General features: G+C 45.3%; 22 non-coding genes across 22 annotated transcripts; 10 read left to right on the top strand and 12 right to left on the bottom strand.

Moving 5' to 3' along the window:
- Positions 1-10: 10 nt before the first annotated feature.
- trnag-gcc (transfer RNA glycine (anticodon GCC)) lies at positions 11-82 on the bottom strand. The gene has a single exon. It is a non-coding gene; the product is annotated as a tRNA-Gly (tRNA).
- Positions 83-262: 180 nt separating this feature from the next.
- Positions 263-334, top strand: trnae-cuc (transfer RNA glutamic acid (anticodon CUC)). Its single transcript has one exon. It is a non-coding gene; the product is annotated as a tRNA-Glu (tRNA).
- An 817-nt stretch (positions 335-1,151) lies between these two features.
- trnag-gcc (transfer RNA glycine (anticodon GCC)) lies at positions 1,152-1,223 on the bottom strand. Its single transcript has one exon. It is a non-coding gene; the product is annotated as a tRNA-Gly (tRNA).
- Positions 1,224-1,403: 180 nt separating this feature from the next.
- trnae-cuc (transfer RNA glutamic acid (anticodon CUC)) lies at positions 1,404-1,475 on the top strand. Its single transcript has one exon. It is a non-coding gene; the product is annotated as a tRNA-Glu (tRNA).
- Positions 1,476-2,304: 829 nt separating this feature from the next.
- trnag-gcc (transfer RNA glycine (anticodon GCC)) lies at positions 2,305-2,376 on the bottom strand. The gene has a single exon. It is a non-coding gene; the product is annotated as a tRNA-Gly (tRNA).
- A 180-nt stretch (positions 2,377-2,556) lies between these two features.
- trnae-cuc (transfer RNA glutamic acid (anticodon CUC)) lies at positions 2,557-2,628 on the top strand. The gene has a single exon. It is a non-coding gene; the product is annotated as a tRNA-Glu (tRNA).
- Positions 2,629-3,604: 976 nt separating this feature from the next.
- Positions 3,605-3,676, bottom strand: trnag-gcc (transfer RNA glycine (anticodon GCC)). The gene has a single exon. It is a non-coding gene; the product is annotated as a tRNA-Gly (tRNA).
- Positions 3,677-4,962: 1,286 nt separating this feature from the next.
- trnag-gcc (transfer RNA glycine (anticodon GCC)) lies at positions 4,963-5,034 on the bottom strand. Its single transcript has one exon. It is a non-coding gene; the product is annotated as a tRNA-Gly (tRNA).
- Positions 5,035-5,214: 180 nt separating this feature from the next.
- trnae-cuc (transfer RNA glutamic acid (anticodon CUC)) lies at positions 5,215-5,286 on the top strand. The gene has a single exon. It is a non-coding gene; the product is annotated as a tRNA-Glu (tRNA).
- Positions 5,287-6,507: 1,221 nt separating this feature from the next.
- Positions 6,508-6,579, bottom strand: trnag-gcc (transfer RNA glycine (anticodon GCC)). Its single transcript has one exon. It is a non-coding gene; the product is annotated as a tRNA-Gly (tRNA).
- Positions 6,580-6,759: 180 nt separating this feature from the next.
- trnae-cuc (transfer RNA glutamic acid (anticodon CUC)) lies at positions 6,760-6,831 on the top strand. The gene has a single exon. It is a non-coding gene; the product is annotated as a tRNA-Glu (tRNA).
- Positions 6,832-7,660: 829 nt separating this feature from the next.
- On the bottom strand, positions 7,661-7,732 carry trnag-gcc (transfer RNA glycine (anticodon GCC)). The gene has a single exon. It is a non-coding gene; the product is annotated as a tRNA-Gly (tRNA).
- A 1,348-nt stretch (positions 7,733-9,080) lies between these two features.
- On the bottom strand, positions 9,081-9,152 carry trnag-gcc (transfer RNA glycine (anticodon GCC)). The gene has a single exon. It is a non-coding gene; the product is annotated as a tRNA-Gly (tRNA).
- A 180-nt stretch (positions 9,153-9,332) lies between these two features.
- On the top strand, positions 9,333-9,404 carry trnae-cuc (transfer RNA glutamic acid (anticodon CUC)). Its single transcript has one exon. It is a non-coding gene; the product is annotated as a tRNA-Glu (tRNA).
- A 1,221-nt stretch (positions 9,405-10,625) lies between these two features.
- Positions 10,626-10,697, bottom strand: trnag-gcc (transfer RNA glycine (anticodon GCC)). Its single transcript has one exon. It is a non-coding gene; the product is annotated as a tRNA-Gly (tRNA).
- Positions 10,698-10,877: 180 nt separating this feature from the next.
- Positions 10,878-10,949, top strand: trnae-cuc (transfer RNA glutamic acid (anticodon CUC)). The gene has a single exon. It is a non-coding gene; the product is annotated as a tRNA-Glu (tRNA).
- A 1,219-nt stretch (positions 10,950-12,168) lies between these two features.
- On the bottom strand, positions 12,169-12,240 carry trnag-gcc (transfer RNA glycine (anticodon GCC)). The gene has a single exon. It is a non-coding gene; the product is annotated as a tRNA-Gly (tRNA).
- Positions 12,241-12,420: 180 nt separating this feature from the next.
- trnae-cuc (transfer RNA glutamic acid (anticodon CUC)) lies at positions 12,421-12,492 on the top strand. The gene has a single exon. It is a non-coding gene; the product is annotated as a tRNA-Glu (tRNA).
- Positions 12,493-13,585: 1,093 nt separating this feature from the next.
- trnag-gcc (transfer RNA glycine (anticodon GCC)) lies at positions 13,586-13,657 on the bottom strand. Its single transcript has one exon. It is a non-coding gene; the product is annotated as a tRNA-Gly (tRNA).
- A 180-nt stretch (positions 13,658-13,837) lies between these two features.
- Positions 13,838-13,909, top strand: trnae-cuc (transfer RNA glutamic acid (anticodon CUC)). Its single transcript has one exon. It is a non-coding gene; the product is annotated as a tRNA-Glu (tRNA).
- Positions 13,910-15,130: 1,221 nt separating this feature from the next.
- Positions 15,131-15,202, bottom strand: trnag-gcc (transfer RNA glycine (anticodon GCC)). Its single transcript has one exon. It is a non-coding gene; the product is annotated as a tRNA-Gly (tRNA).
- A 180-nt stretch (positions 15,203-15,382) lies between these two features.
- trnae-cuc (transfer RNA glutamic acid (anticodon CUC)) lies at positions 15,383-15,454 on the top strand. Its single transcript has one exon. It is a non-coding gene; the product is annotated as a tRNA-Glu (tRNA).

Raw genomic sequence — 15,454 nt, 5'->3', positions numbered from 1 at the left:
TTACATCCAATGCATTGGCCGGGAATCAAACCCGGGTCAACTGCTTGGCAAGCAGCTATGCTCACCACTATACCACCAATGCCTGTACAGAGGTGTCTCAGTGCCATGGCGAAGAATCATCGATCAAAACTGTTGCAGGTGCTTAGTGAAGCACACTATTCCAAATTGCAGGCATGTGTTGAGGAATTTGACATACGTTTGAAATACTTTAGCATAACTGCTGGAAAAGGCCCGCATGTCTTTCTGGCACCAGAACTTTGCGTCCCTGATGGTCTAGTGGCTAGGATTCGGCGCTCTCACCGCCGCGGCCCGGGTTCGATTCCCGGTCAGGGAATTTGGTTTTAACATTGTGATGGGCTTGTGGCCAACCAAGATGCTTTCTGTACCACCATTCCGTACTAATATGCCCCAGTCACCTTGGCAATGACTACGTGCATCTTTCATGAATGCTCTCCTGAATCGTGAACGACGTGTTACAAAAAAGTGCTTGAATCCCTTCTTTCCAAAATGCATGCACGTGTTGAGGAGTTTGACCAAAGTTTGAAATACTTTACCAGAACTGCGTGCAATGAGTAAGTGTACTTGTCTTGAATGCTGTCGTGAAAAGCGAACTGCATGTTACAAACAAAGTGCGTGAAGCCCAAGAATCTGTGGATTGGCCCAGACCGTGAACCTGTTCAATGTGACATGCATTCACATTCGATTCCCGGTCAGGGAATGTGATTTTAACATTGTGATGGGCTTGTGGCCAAACAAGATGCTTTCCGTGCCACCATTCCGTACTTCATGCTAATATGCCCCAATCACCTTGGCAATGACTAAGTGCATATTTCATGAAGGCTCTCCTGAATCTTGAACGACGTGTTACAAAAAAAGAGCTTGAAGCCCTTGTTTCCGAAAGGCATGCTTGTGTTGAGGAATTTGACAAACCTTTGTAATACTTTACCAGAACTGCGTGCAATGAGTGTCCTGTCATGAAAAGCGACTGCATGTTACAAACACAGTGGAAGCTGTGGATTGGCCCAGACCGTGAACCTGATCAATGTGACATTCACAACTGTAGCAGGTACTTTGTGAAACACAAGTCTGAAATACTCTACCTCAAGTCTTTGAAAAGCCTTCTGAGAAGACAGTGCGATGTTTACATCCAATGCATTGGCCGGGAATCGAACCCGGGTCAACTGCTTGGCAAGCAGCTATGCTCACCACTATACCACCAATGCCTGTACAGAGGTGTCTCAGTGCCATGGCGAAGAATCATCGATCAAAACTGTTGCAGGTGCTTAGTGAAGCACACTATTCCAAATTGCAGGCATGTGTTGAGGAATTTGACATACGTTTGAAATACTTTAGCATAACTGCTGGAAAAGGCCCGCATGTCTTTCTGGCACCAGAACTTTGCGTCCCTGATGGTCTAGTGGCTAGGATTCGGCGCTCTCACCGCCGCGGCCCGGGTTCGATTCCCGGTCAGGGAATTTGGTTTTAACATTGTGATGGGCTTGTGGCCAACCAAGATGCTTTCTGTACCACCATTCCGTACTAATATGCCCCAGTCACCTTGGCAATGACTACGTGCATCTTTCATGAATGCTCTCCTGAATCGTGAACGACGTGTTACAAAAAAGTGCTTGAATCCCTTCTTTCCAAAATGCATGCACGTGTTGAGGAGTTTGACCAAAGTTTGAAATACTTTACCAGAACTGCGTGCAATGAGTAAGTGTACTTGTCTTGAATGCTGTCGTGAAAAGCGAACTGCATGTTACAAACAAAGTGCGTGAAGCCCAAGAATCTGTGGATTGGCCCAGACCGTGAACCTGATCAATGTGACATTCATTCACATTCAATTCCCGGTCAGGGAATGTGATTTTAACATTGTGATGGGCTTGTGGCCAAACAAGATGCTTTCCGTGCCACCATTCCGTACTTCATGCTAATATGCCCCAATCACCTTGGTAATGACTAAGTGCATGTTTCATGAAGGCTCTCCTGAATCTTGAACGACGTGTTACAAAAAAAGAGCTTGAAGCCCTTGTTTCCAAAATGCATGCTTGTGTTGAGGAATTTGACAAACCTTTGTAATACTTTACCAGAACTGCGTTCAATGAGTGTCCTGTCATGAAAAGCGACTGCATGTTACAAACACAGTGCGTGAAGCACACAAAGCTGTGGATTGGCCCAGACCGTGAACCTGATCAATGTGACATTCACAACTGTAGCAGGTACTTTGTGAAACACAAGTCTGAAATACTCTACCTCAAGTCTTTGAAAAGCCTTCTGAGAAGACAGTGCGATGTTTACATCCAATGCATTGGCCGGGAATCGAACCCGGGTAAACTGCTTGGCAAGCAGCTATGCTCACCACTATACCACCAATGCCTGTACAGAGGTGTCTCAGTGCCATGGCGAAGAATCATCGATCAAAACTGTTGCAGGTGCTTAGTGAAGCACACTATTCCAAATTGCAGGCATGTGTTGAGGAATTTGACATACGTTTGAAATACTTTAGCATAACTGCTGGAAAAGGCCCGCATGTCTTTCTGGCACCAGAACTTTGCGTCCCTGATGGTCTAGTGGCTAGGATTCGGCGCTCTCACCGCCGCGGCCCGGGTTCGATTCCCGGTCAGGGAATTTGGTTTTAACATTGTGATGGGCTTGTGGCCAACCAAGATGCTTTCTGTACCACCATTCCGTACTAATATGCCCCAGTCACCTTGGCAATGACTACGTGCATCTTTCATGAATGCTCTCCTGAATCGTGAACGACGTGTTACAAAAAAGTGCTTGAATCCCTTCTTTCCAAAATGCATGCACGTGTTGAGGAGTTTGACCAAAGTTTGAAATACTTTACCAGAACTGCGTGCAATGAGTAAGTGTACTTGTCTTGAATGCTGTCGTGAAAAGCGAACTGCATGTTACAAACAAAGTGCGTGAAGCCCAAGAATCTGTGGATTGGCCCAGACCGTGAACCTGTTCAATGTGAGTTTGACCAAAGTTTGAAATACTTTACCAGAACTGCGTGCAATGAGTAAGTGTACTTTTCTTGAATGCTGTCCTGAAAAGCGAACTGCATGTTACAAACAAAGTGCGTGAAGCCCAAGAATCTGTGGATTGGCCCAGACCGTGAACCTGATCAATGTGACATTCATTCACATTCAATTCCCGGTCAGGGAATGTGATTTTAACATTGTGATGGGCTTGTGGCCAAACAAGATGCTTTCCGTGCCACCATTCCGTACTTCATGCTAATATGCCCCAATCACCTTGGCAATGACTAAGTGCATGTTTCATGAAGGCTCTCCTGAATCTTGAACGACGTGTTACAAAAAAAGAGCTTGAAGCCCTTGTTTCCAAAATGCATGCTTGTGTTGAGGAATTTGACAAACCTTTGTAATACTTTACCAGAACTGCGTGCAATGAGTGTCCTGTCATGAAAAGCGACTGCATGTTACGAACACAGTGGAAGCTGTGGATTGGCCCAGACCGTGAACCTGATCAATGTGACATTCACAACTGTAGCAGGTACTTTGTGAAACACAAGTCTGAAATACTCTACCTCAAGTCTTTGAAAAGCCTTCTGAGAAGACAGTGCGACGTTTACATCCAATGCATTGGCCGGGAATCGAACCCGGGTCAACTGCTTGGCAAGCAGCTATGCTCACCACTATACCACCAATGCCTGTACAGAGGTGTCTCAGTGCCATGGCGAAGAATCATCGATCAAAACTGTTGCAGGTGCTTAGTGAAGCACACTATTCCAAATTGCAGGCATGTGTTGAGGAATTTGACATACGTTTGAAATACTTTAGCATAACTGCTGGAAAAGGCCCGCATGTCTTTCTGGCACCAGAACTTTGCGTCCCTGATGGTCTAGTGGCTAGGATTCGGCGCTCTCTGCTTGAATCCCTTCTTTCCAAAATGCATGCACGTGTTGAGGAGTTTGACCAAAGTTTGAAATACTTTACCAGAACTGCGTGCAATGAGTAAGTGTACTTGTCTTGAATGCTGTCGTGAAAAGCGAACTGCATGTTACAAACAAAGTGCGTGAAGCCCAAGAATCTGTGGATTGGCCCAGACCGTGAACCTGTTCAATGTGACATGCATTCACATTCGATTCCCGGTCAGGGAATGTGATTTTAACATTGTGATGGGCTTGTGGCCAAACAAGATGCTTTCCGTGCCACCATTCCGTACTTCATGCTAATATGCCCCAATCACCTTGGCAATGACTAAGTGCATGTTTCATGAAGGCTCTCCTGAATCTTGAACGACGTGTTACAAAAAAAGAGCTTGAAGCCCTTGTTTCCAAAATGCATGCATGTGTTGAGGAATTTGACAAACCTTTGTAATACTTTACCAGAACTGCGTGCAATGAGTAAGTGTACTTTTCTTGAATGCTGTCCTGAAAAGCGAACTGCATGTTACAAACAAAGTGCGTGAAGCCCAAGAATCTGTGGATTGGCCCAGACCGTGAACCTGATCAATGTGACATTCATTCACATTCAATTCCCGGTCAGGGAATGTGATTTTAACATTGTGATGGGCTTGTGGCCAAACAAGATGCTTTCCGTGCCACCATTCCGTACTTCATGCTAATATGCCCCAATCACCTTGGCAATGACTAAGTGCATGTTTCATGAAGGCTCTCCTGAATCTTGAACGACGTGTTACAAAAAAGAGCTTGAAGCCCTTGTTTCCGAAATGCATGCTTGTGTTGAGGAATTTGACAAACCTTTGTAATACTTTACCAGAACTGCGTGCAATGAGTGTCCTGTCATGAAAAGCGACTGCATGTTACAAACACAGTGCGTGAAGCACACAAAGCTGTGGATTGGCCCAGACCGTGAACCTGATCAATGTGACATTCACAACTGTAGCAGGTACTTTGTGAAACACAAGTCTGAAATACTCTACCTCAAGTCTTTGAAAAGCCTTCTGAGAAGACAGTGCGACGTTTACATCCAATGCATTGGCCGGGAATCAAACCCGGGTCAACTGCTTGGCAAGCAGCTATGCTCACCACTATACCACCAATGCCTGTACAGAGGTGTCTCAGTGCCATGGCGAAGAATCATCGATCAAAACTGTTGCAGGTGCTTAGTGAAGCACACTATTCCAAATTGCAGGCATGTGTTGAGGAATTTGACATACGTTTGAAATACTTTAGCATAACTGCTGGAAAAGGCCCGCATGTCTTTCTGGCACCAGAACTTTGCGTCCCTGATGGTCTAGTGGCTAGGATTCGGCGCTCTCACCGCCGCGGCCCGGGTTCGATTCCCGGTCAGGGAATTTGGTTTTAACATTGTGATGGGCTTGTGGCCAACCAAGATGCTTTCTGTACCACCATTCCGTACTAATATGCCCCAGTCACCTTGGCAATGACTACGTGCATCTTTCATGAATGCTCTCCTGAATCGTGAACGACGTGTTACAAAAAAGTGCTTGAATCCCTTCTTTCCAAAATGCATGCACGTGTTGAGGAGTTTGACCAAAGTTTGAAATACTTTACCAGAACTGCGTGCAATGAGTAAGTGTACTTGTCTTGAATGCTGTCGTGAAAAGCGAACTGCATGTTACAAACAAAGTGCGTGAAGCCCAAGAATCTGTGGATTGGCCCAGACCGTGAACCTGTTCAATGTGACATGCATTCACATTCGATTCCCGGTCAGGGAATGTGATTTTAACATTGTGATGGGCTTGTGGCCAAACAAGATGCTTTCCGTGCCACCATTCCGTACTTCATGCTAATATGCCCCAATCACCTTGGCAATGACTAAGTGCATGTTTCATGAAGGCTCTCCTGAATCTTGAACGACGTGTTACAAAAAAAGAGCTTGAAGCCCTTGTTTCCAAAATGCATGCATGTGTTGAGGAATTTGACAAACCTTTGTAATACTTTACCAGAACTGCGTGCAATGAGTAAGTGTACTTTTCTTGAATGCTGTCCTGAAAAGCGAACTGCATGTTACAAACAAAGTGCGTGAAGCCCAAGAATCTGTGGATTGGCCCAGACCGTGAACCTGATCAATGTGACATTCATTCACATTCAATTCCCGGTCAGGGAATGTGATTTTAACATTGTGATGGGCTTGTGGCCAAACAAGATGCTTTCCGTGCCACCATTCCGTACTTCATGCTAATATGCCCCAATCACCTTGGCAATGACTAAGTGCATGTTTCATGAAGGCTCTCCTGAATCTTGAACGACGTGTTACAAAAAAAGAGCTTGAAGCCCTTGTTTCCGAAATGCATGCTTGTGTTGAGGAATTTGACAAACCTTTGTAATACTTTACCAGAACTGCGTGCAATGAGTGTCCTGTCATGAAAAGCGACTGCATGTTACAAACACAGTGCGGGAAGCACACAAAGCTGTGGATTGGCCCAGACCGTGAACCTGATCAATGTGACATTCACAACTGTAGCAGGTACTTTGTGAAACACAAGTCTGAAATACTCTACCTCAAGTCTTTGAAAAGCCTTCTGAGAAGACAGTGCGATGTTTACATCCAATGCATTGGCCGGGAATCGAACCCGGGTCAACTGCTTGGCAAGCAGCTATGCTCACCACTATACCACCAATGCCTGTACAGAGGTGTCTCAGTGCCATGGCGAAGAATCATCGATCAAAACTGTTGCAGGTGCTTAGTGAAGCACACTATTCCAAATTGCAGGCATGTGTTGAGGAATTTGACATACGTTTGAAATACTTTAGCATAACTGCTGGAAAAGGCCCGCATGTCTTTCTGGCACCAGAACTTTGCGTCCCTGATGGTCTAGTGGCTAGGATTCGGCGCTCTCACCGCCGCGGCCCGGGTTCGATTCCCGGTCAGGGAATTTGGTTTTAACATTGTGATGGGCTTGTGGCCAACCAAGATGCTTTCTGTACCACCATTCCGTACTAATATGCCCCAGTCACCTTGGCAATGACTATGTGCATCTTTCATGAATGCTCTCCTGAATCGTGAACGACGTGTTACAAAAAAGTGCTTGAATCCCTTCTTTCCAAAATGCATGCACGTGTTGAGGAGTTTGACCAAAGTTTGAAATACTTTACCAGAACTGCGTGCAATGAGTAAGTGTACTTGTCTTGAATGCTGTCGTGAAAAGCGAACTGCATGTTACAAACAAAGTGCGTGAAGCCCAAGAATCTGTGGATTGGCCCAGACCGTGAACCTGTTCAATGTGACATGCATTCACATTCGATTCCCGGTCAGGGAATGTGATTTTAACATTGTGATGGGCTTGTGGCCAAACAAGATGCTTTCCGTGCCACCATTCCGTACTTCATGCTAATATGCCCCAATCACCTTGGCAATGACTAAGTGCATGTTTCATGAAGGCTCTCCTGAATCTTGAACGACGTGTTACAAAAAAAGAGCTTGAAGCCCTTGTTTCTGAAATGCATGCTTGTGTTGAGGAATTTGACAAACCTTTGTAATACTTTACCAGAACTGCGTGCAATGAGTGTCCTGTCATGAAAAGCGACTGCATGTTACAAACACAGCGCGTGAAGCACACAAAGCTGTGGATTGGCCCAGACCGTGAACCTGATCAATGTGACATTCACAACTGTAGCAGGTACTTTGTGAAACACAAGTCTGAAATACTCTACCTCAAGTCTTTGAAAAGCCTTCTGAGAAGACAGTGCGATGTTTTCATCCAATGCATTGGCCGGGAATCGAACCCGGGTCAACTGCTTGGCAAGCAGCTATGCTCACCACTATACCACCAATGCCTGTACAGAGGTGTCTCAGTGCCATGGCGAAGAATCATCGATCAAAACTGTTGCAGGTGCTTAGTGAAGCACACTATTCCAAATTGCAGGCATGTGTTGAGGAATTTGACATACGTTTGAAATACTTTAGCATAACTGCTGGAAAAGGCCCGCATGTCTTTCTGGCACCAGAACTTTGCGTCCCTGATGGTCTAGTGGCTAGGATTCGGCGCTCTCACAGCCGCGGCCCAGGTTCGATTCCCGGTCAGGGAATTTGGTTTTAACATTGTGATGGGCTTGTGGCCAACCAAGATGCTTTCTGTACCACCATTCCGTACTAATATGCCCCAGTCACCTTGGCAATGACTACGTGCATCTTTCATGAATGCTCTCCTGAATCGTGAACGACGTGTTACAAAAAGTGCTTGAATCCCTTCTTTCCAAAATGCATGCACGTGTTGAGGAGTTTGACCAAAGTTTGAAATACTTTACCAGAACTGCGTGCAATGAGTAAGTGTACTTGTCTTGAATGCTGTCGTGAAAAGCGAACTGCATGTTACAAACAAAATGCGTGAAGCCCAAGAATCTGTGGATTGGCCCAGACCGTGAACCTGTTCAATGTGACATGCATTCACATTCGATTCCCGGTCAGGGAATGTGATTTTAACATTGTGATGGGGTTGTGGCCAAACAAGATGCTTTCCGTGCCACCATTCCGTACTTCATGCTAATATTCCCCAATCACCTTGGCAATGACTAAGTGCATGTTTCATGAAGGCTCTCCTGAATCTTGAACGACGTGTTACAAAAAAAAGAGCTTGAAGCCCTTGTTTCCAAAATGCATGCATGTGTTGAGGAATTTGACAAACCTTTGTAATACTTTACCAGAACTGCGTGCAATGAGTAAGTGTACTTTTCTTGAATGCTGTCCTGAAAAGCGAACTGCATGTTACAAACAAAGTGCGTGAAGCCCAAGAATCTGTGGATTGGCCCAGACCGTGAACCTGATCAATGTGACATTCATTCACATTCAATTCCTGGTCAGGGAATGTGATTTTTAACATTGTGTTACAAAAAAGAGCTTGAAGCCCTTTTTTCTTTCGAAATGCATGCTTGTGTTGAGGAATTTGACAAACCTTTGTAATACTTTACCAGAACTGCGTTCAATGAGTGTCCTGTCATGAAAAGCGACTGCATGTTACAAACACAGTGCGTGAAGCACACAAAGCTGTGGATTGGCCCAGACCGTGAACCTGATCAATGTGACATTCACAACTGTAGCAGGTACTTTGTGAAACACAAGTCTGAAATACTCTACCTCAAGTCTTTGAAAAGCCTTCTGAGAAGACAGTGCGATGTTTACATCCAATGCATTGGCCGGGAATCGAACCAGGGTCAACTGCTTGGCAAGCAGCTATGCTCACCACTATACCACCAATGCCTGTACCGAGGTGTCTCAGTGCCATGGCGAAGAATCATCGATCAAAACTGTTGCAGGTGCTTAGTGAAGCACACTATTCCAAATTGCAGGCATGTGTTGAGGAATTTGACATACGTTTGAAATACTTTAGCATAACTGCTGGAAAAGGCCCGCATGTCTTTCTGGCACCAGAACTTTGCGTCCCTGATGGTCTAGTGGCTAGGATTCGGCGCTCTCACCGCCGCGGCCCGGGTTCGATTCCCGGTCAGGGAATTTGGTTTTAACATTGTGATGGTCTTGTGGCCAACCAAGATGCTTTCTGTACCACCATTCCGTACTAATATGCCCCAGTCACCTTGGCAATGACTACGTGCATCTTTCATGAATGCTCTCCTGAATCGTGAACGACGTGTTACAAAAAAGTGCTTGAATCCCTTCTTTCCAAAATGCATGCACGTGTTGAGGAGTTTGACCAAAGTTTGAAATACTTTACCAGAACTGCGTGCAATGAGTAAGTGTACTTTTCTTGAATGCTGTCCTGAAAAGCGAACTGCATGTTACAAACAAAGTGCGTGAAGCCCAAGAATCTGTGGATTGGCCCAGACCGTGAACCTGTTCAATGTGACATGCATTCACATTCGATTCCCGGTCAGGGAATGTGATTTTAACATTGTGATGGGCTTGTGGCCAAACAAGATGCTTTCCGTGCCACCATTCCGTACTTCATGCTAATATGCCCCAATCACCTTGGCAATGACTAAGTGCATATTTCATGAAGGCTCTCCTGAATCTTGAACGACGTGTTACAAAAAAAGAGCTTGAAGCCCTTGTTTCCAAAATGCATGCATGTGTTGAGGAATTTGACAAACCTTTGTAATACTTTACCAGAACTGCGTGCAATGAGTAAGTGTACTTTTCTTGAATGCTGTCCTGAAAAGCGAACTGCATGTTACAAACAAAGTGCGTGAAGCCCAAGAATCTGTGGATTGGCCCAGACCGTGAACCTGATCAATGTGACATTCATTCACATTCAATTCCCGGTCAGGGAATGTGATTTTAACATTGTGATGGGCTTGTGGCCAAACAAGATGCTTTCCGTGCCACCATTCCGTACTTCATGCTAATATGCCCCAATCACCTTGGCAATGACTAAGTGCATGTTTCATGAAGGCTCTCCTGAATCTTGAACGACGTGTTACAAAAAAAGAGCTAGAAGCCCTTGTTTCCGAAATGCATGCTTGTGTTGAGGAATTTGACAAACCTTTGTAATACTTTACCAGAACTGCGTGCAATGAGTGTCCTGTCATGAAAAGCGACTGCATGTTACAAACACAGTGCGTGAAGCACACAAAGCTGTGGATTGGCCCAGACCGTGAACCTGATCAATGTGACATTCACAACTGTAGCAGGTACTTTGTGAAACACAAGTCTGAAATACTCTACCTCAAGTCTTTGAAAAACCTTCTGAGAAGACAGTGCGATGTTTACATCCAATGCATTGGCCGGGAATCGAACCCGGGTCAACTGCTTGGCAAGCAGCTATGCTCACCACTATACCACCAATGCCTGTACAGAGGTGTCTCAGTGCCATGGCGAAGAATCATCGATCAAAACTGTTGCAGGTGCTTAGTGAAGCACACTATTCCAAATTGCAGGCATGTGTTGAGGAATTTGACATACGTTTGAAATACTTTAGCATAACTGCTGGAAAAGGCCCGCATGTCTTTCTGGCACCAGAACTTTGCGTCCCTGATGGTCTAGTGGCTAGGATTCGGCGCTCTCACCGCTGCGGCCCGGGTTCGATTCCCGGTCAGGGAATTTGGTTTTAACATTGTGATGGGCTTGTGGCCAACCAAGATGCTTTCTGTACCACCATTCCGTACTAATATGCCCCAGTCACCTTGGCAATGACTACGTGCATCTTTCATGAATGCTCTCCTGAATCGTGAACGACGTGTTACAAAAAAGTGCTTGAATCCCTTCTTTCCAAAATGCATGCACGTGTTGAGGAGTTTGACCAAAGTTTGAAATACTTTACCAGAACTGCGTGCAATGAGTAAGTGTACTTGTCTTGAATGCTGTCGTGAAAAGCGAACTGCATGTTACAAACAAAGTGCGTGAAGCCCAAGAATCTGTGGATTGGCCCAGACCGTGAACCTGTTCAATGTGACATGCATTCACATTCGATTCCCGGTCAGGGAATGTGATTTTAACATTGTGATGGGCTTGTGGCCAAACAAGATGCTTTCCGTGCCACCATTCCGTACTTCATGCTAATATGCCCCAATCACCTTGGCAATGACTAAGTGCATGTTTCATGAAGGCTCTCCTGAATCTTGAACGACGTGTTACAAAAAAGTGCTTGAAGCCCTTGTTTCCAAAATGCATGCATGTGTTGAGGAATTTGACAAACGTTTGTAATACTTTACCAGAACTGCGTGCAATGAGTAAGTGTACTTTTCTTGAATGCTGTCCTGAAAAGCGAACTGCATGTTACAAACAAAGTGCGTGAAGCCCAAGAATCTGTGGATTGGCCCAGACCGTGAACCTGATCAATGTGACATTCATTCACATTCAATTCCCGGTCAGGGAATGTGATTTTAACATTGTGATGGGCTTGTGGCCAAACAAGATGCTTTCCGTGCCACCATTCCGTACTTCATGCTAATATGCCCCAATCACCTTGGCAATGACTAAGTGCATGTTTCATGAAGGCTCTCCTGAATCTTGAACGACGTGTTCAAAAAAAGAGCTTGAAGCCCTTGTTTCTGAAATGCATGCTTGTGTTGAGGAATTTGACAAACCTTTGTAATACTTTACCAGAACTGCGTGCAATGAGTGTCCTGTCATGAAAAGCGACTGCATGTTACAAACACAGCGCGTGAAGCACACAAAGCTGTGGATTGGCCCAGACCGTGAACCTGATCAATGTGACATTCACAACTGTAGCAGGTACTTTGTGAAACACAAGTCTGAAATACTCTACCTCAAGTCTTTGAAAAGCCTTCTGAGAAGACAGTGCGATGTTTACATCCAATGCATTGGCCGGGAATCGAACCCGGGTCAACTGCTTGGCAAGCAGCTATGCTCACCACTATACCACCAATGCCTGTACAGAGGTGTCTCAGTGCCATGGCGAAGAATCATCGATCAAAACTGTTGCAGGTGCTTAGTGAAGCACACTATTCCAAATTGCAGGCATGTGTTGAGGAATTTGACATACGTTTGAAATACTTTAGCATAACTGCTGGAAAAGGCCCGCATGTCTTTCTGGCACCAGAACTTTGCGTCCCTGATGGTCTAGTGGCTAGGATTCGGCGCTCTCACAGCCGCGGCCCGGGTTCGATTCCCGGTCAGGGAATTTGGTTTTAACATTGTGATGGGCTTGTGGCCAACCAAGATGCTTTCTGTACCACCATTCCGTACTAATATGCCCCAGTCACCTTGGCAATGACTACGTGCATCTTTCATGAATGCTCTCCTGAATCGTGAACGACGTGTTACAAAAAAGTGCTTGAATCCCTTCTTTCCAAAATGCATGCACGTGTTGAGGAGTTTGACCAAAGTTTGAAATACTTTACCAGAACTGCGTGCAATGAGTAAGTGTACTTGTCTTGAATGCTGTCGTGAAAAGCGAACTGCATGTTACAAACAAAATGCGTGAAGCCCAAGAATCTGTGGATTGGCCCAGACCGTGAACCTGTTCAATGTGACATGCATTCACATTCGATTCCCGGTCAGGGAATGTGATTTTAACATTGTGATGGGCTTGTGGCCAAACAAGATGCTTTCCGTGCCACCATTCCGTACTTCATGCTAATATTCCCCAATCACCTTGGCAATGACTAAGTGCATGTTTCATGAAGGCTCTCCTGAATCTTGAACGACGTGTTACAAAAAAAGAGCTTGAAGCCCTTGTTTCCAAAATGCATGCATGTGTTGAGGAATTTGACAAACCTTTGTAATACTTTACCAGAACTGCGTGCAATGAGTAAGTGTACTTTTCTTGAATGCTGTCCTGAAAAGCGAACTGCATGTTACAAACAAAGTGCGTGAAGCCCAAGAATCTGTGGATTGGCCCAGACCGTGAACCTGATCAATGTGACATTCATTCACATTCAATTCCCGGTCAGGGAATGTGATTTTAACATTGTGTTACAAAAAAAGAGCTTGAAGCCCTTGTTTCCGAAATGCATGCTTGTGTTGAGGAATTTGACAAACCTTTGTAATACTTTACCAGAACTGCGTTCAATGAGTGTCCTGTCATGAAAAGCGACTGCATGTTACAAACACAGTGCGTGAAGCACACAAAGCTGTGGATTGGCCCAGACCGTGAACCTGATCAATGTGACATTCACAACTGTAGCAGGTACTTTGTGAAACACAAGTCTGAAATACTCTACCTCAAGTCTTTGAAAAGCCTTCTGAGAAGACAGTGCGATGTTTACATCCAATGCATTGGCCGGGAATCGAACCAGGGTCAACTGCTTGGCAAGCAGCTATGCTCACCACTATACCACCAATGCCTGTACCGAGGTGTCTCAGTGCCATGGCGAAGAATCATCGATCAAAACTGTTGCAGGTGCTTAGTGAAGCACACTATTCCAAATTGCAGGCATGTGTTGAGGAATTTGACATACGTTTGAAATACTTTAGCATAACTGCTGGAAAAGGCCCGCATGTCTTTCTGGCACCAGAACTTTGCGTCCCTGATGGTCTAGTGGCTAGGATTCGGCGCTCTCACCGCCGCGGCCCGGGTTCGATTCCCGGTCAGGGAATTTGGTTTTAACATTGTGATGGGCTTGTGGCCAACCAAGATGCTTTCTGTACCACCATTCCGTACTAATATGCCCCAGTCACCTTGGCAATGACTACGTGCATCTTTCATGAATGCTCTCCTGAATCGTGAACGACGTGTTACAAAAAAGTGCTTGAATCCCTTCTTTCCAAAATGCATGCACGTGTTGAGGAGTTTGACCAAAGTTTGAAATACTTTACCAGAACTGCGTGCAATGAGTAAGTGTACTTGTCTTGAATGCTGTCGTGAAAAGCGAACTGCATGTTACAAACAAAGTGCGTGAAGCCCAAGAATCTGTGGATTGGCCCAGACCGTGAACCTGTTCAATGTGACATGCATTCACATTCGATTCCCGGTCAGGGAATGTGATTTTAACATTGTGATGGGCTTGTGGCCAAACAAGATGCTTTCCGTGCCACCATTCCGTACTTCATGCTAATATGCCCCAATCACCTTGGCAATGACTAAGTGCATATTTCATGAAGGCTCTCCTGAATCTTGAACGACGTGTTACAAAAAAAGAGCTTGAAGCCCTTGTTTCCAAAATGCATGCATGTGTTGAGGAATTTGACAAACCTTTGTAATACTTTACCAGAACTGCGTGCAATGAGTAAGTGTACTTTTCTTGAATGCTGTCCTGAAAAGCGAACTGCATGTTACAAACAAAGTGCGTGAAGCCCAAGAATCTGTGGATTGGCCCAGACCGTGAACCTGATCAATGTGACATTCATTCACATTCAATTCCCGGTCAGGGAATGTGATTTTAACATTGTGATGGGCTTGTGGCCAAACAAGATGCTTTCCGTGCCACCATTCCGTACTTCATGCTAATATGCCCCAATCACCTTGGCAATGACTAAGTGCATGTTTCATGAAGGCTCTCCTGAATCTTGAACGACGTGTTACAAAAAAAGAGCTAGAAGCCCTTGTTTCCGAAATGCATGCTTGTGTTGAGGAATTTGACAAACCTTTGTAATACTTTACCAGAACTGCGTGCAATGAGTGTCCTGTCATGAAAAGCGACTGCATGTTACAAACACAGTGCGTGAAGCACACAAAGCTGTGGATTGGCCCAGACCGTGAACCTGATCAATGTGACATTCACAACTGTAGCAGGTACTTTGTGAAACACAAGTCTGAAATACTCTACCTCAAGTCTTTGAAAAGCCTTCTGAGAAGACAGTGCGATGTTTACATCCAATGCATTGGCCGGGAATCGAACCCGGGTCAACTGCTTGGCAAGCAGCTATGCTCACCACTATACCACCAATGCCTGTACAGAGGTGTCTCAGTGCCATGGTGAAGAATCATCGATCAAAACTGTTGCAGGTGCTTAGTGAAGCACACTATTCCAAATTGCAGGCATGTGTTGAGGAATTTGACATACGTTTGAAATACTTTAGCATAACTGCTGGAAAAGGCCCGCATGTCTTTCTGGCACCAGAACTTTGCGTCCCTGATGGTCTAGTGGCTAGGATTCGGCGCTCTCACCGCCGCGGCCCGGGTTCGATTCCCGGTCAGGGAA

The sequence above is a fragment of the Dicentrarchus labrax genome, unplaced genomic scaffold (genome assembly GCF_905237075.1).
Source record: "Dicentrarchus labrax unplaced genomic scaffold, dlabrax2021, whole genome shotgun sequence".
Lineage (NCBI taxonomy): Eukaryota > Metazoa > Chordata > Actinopteri > Moronidae > Dicentrarchus > Dicentrarchus labrax.
This window is presented reverse-complemented; position numbering and strand designations above follow the sequence as displayed.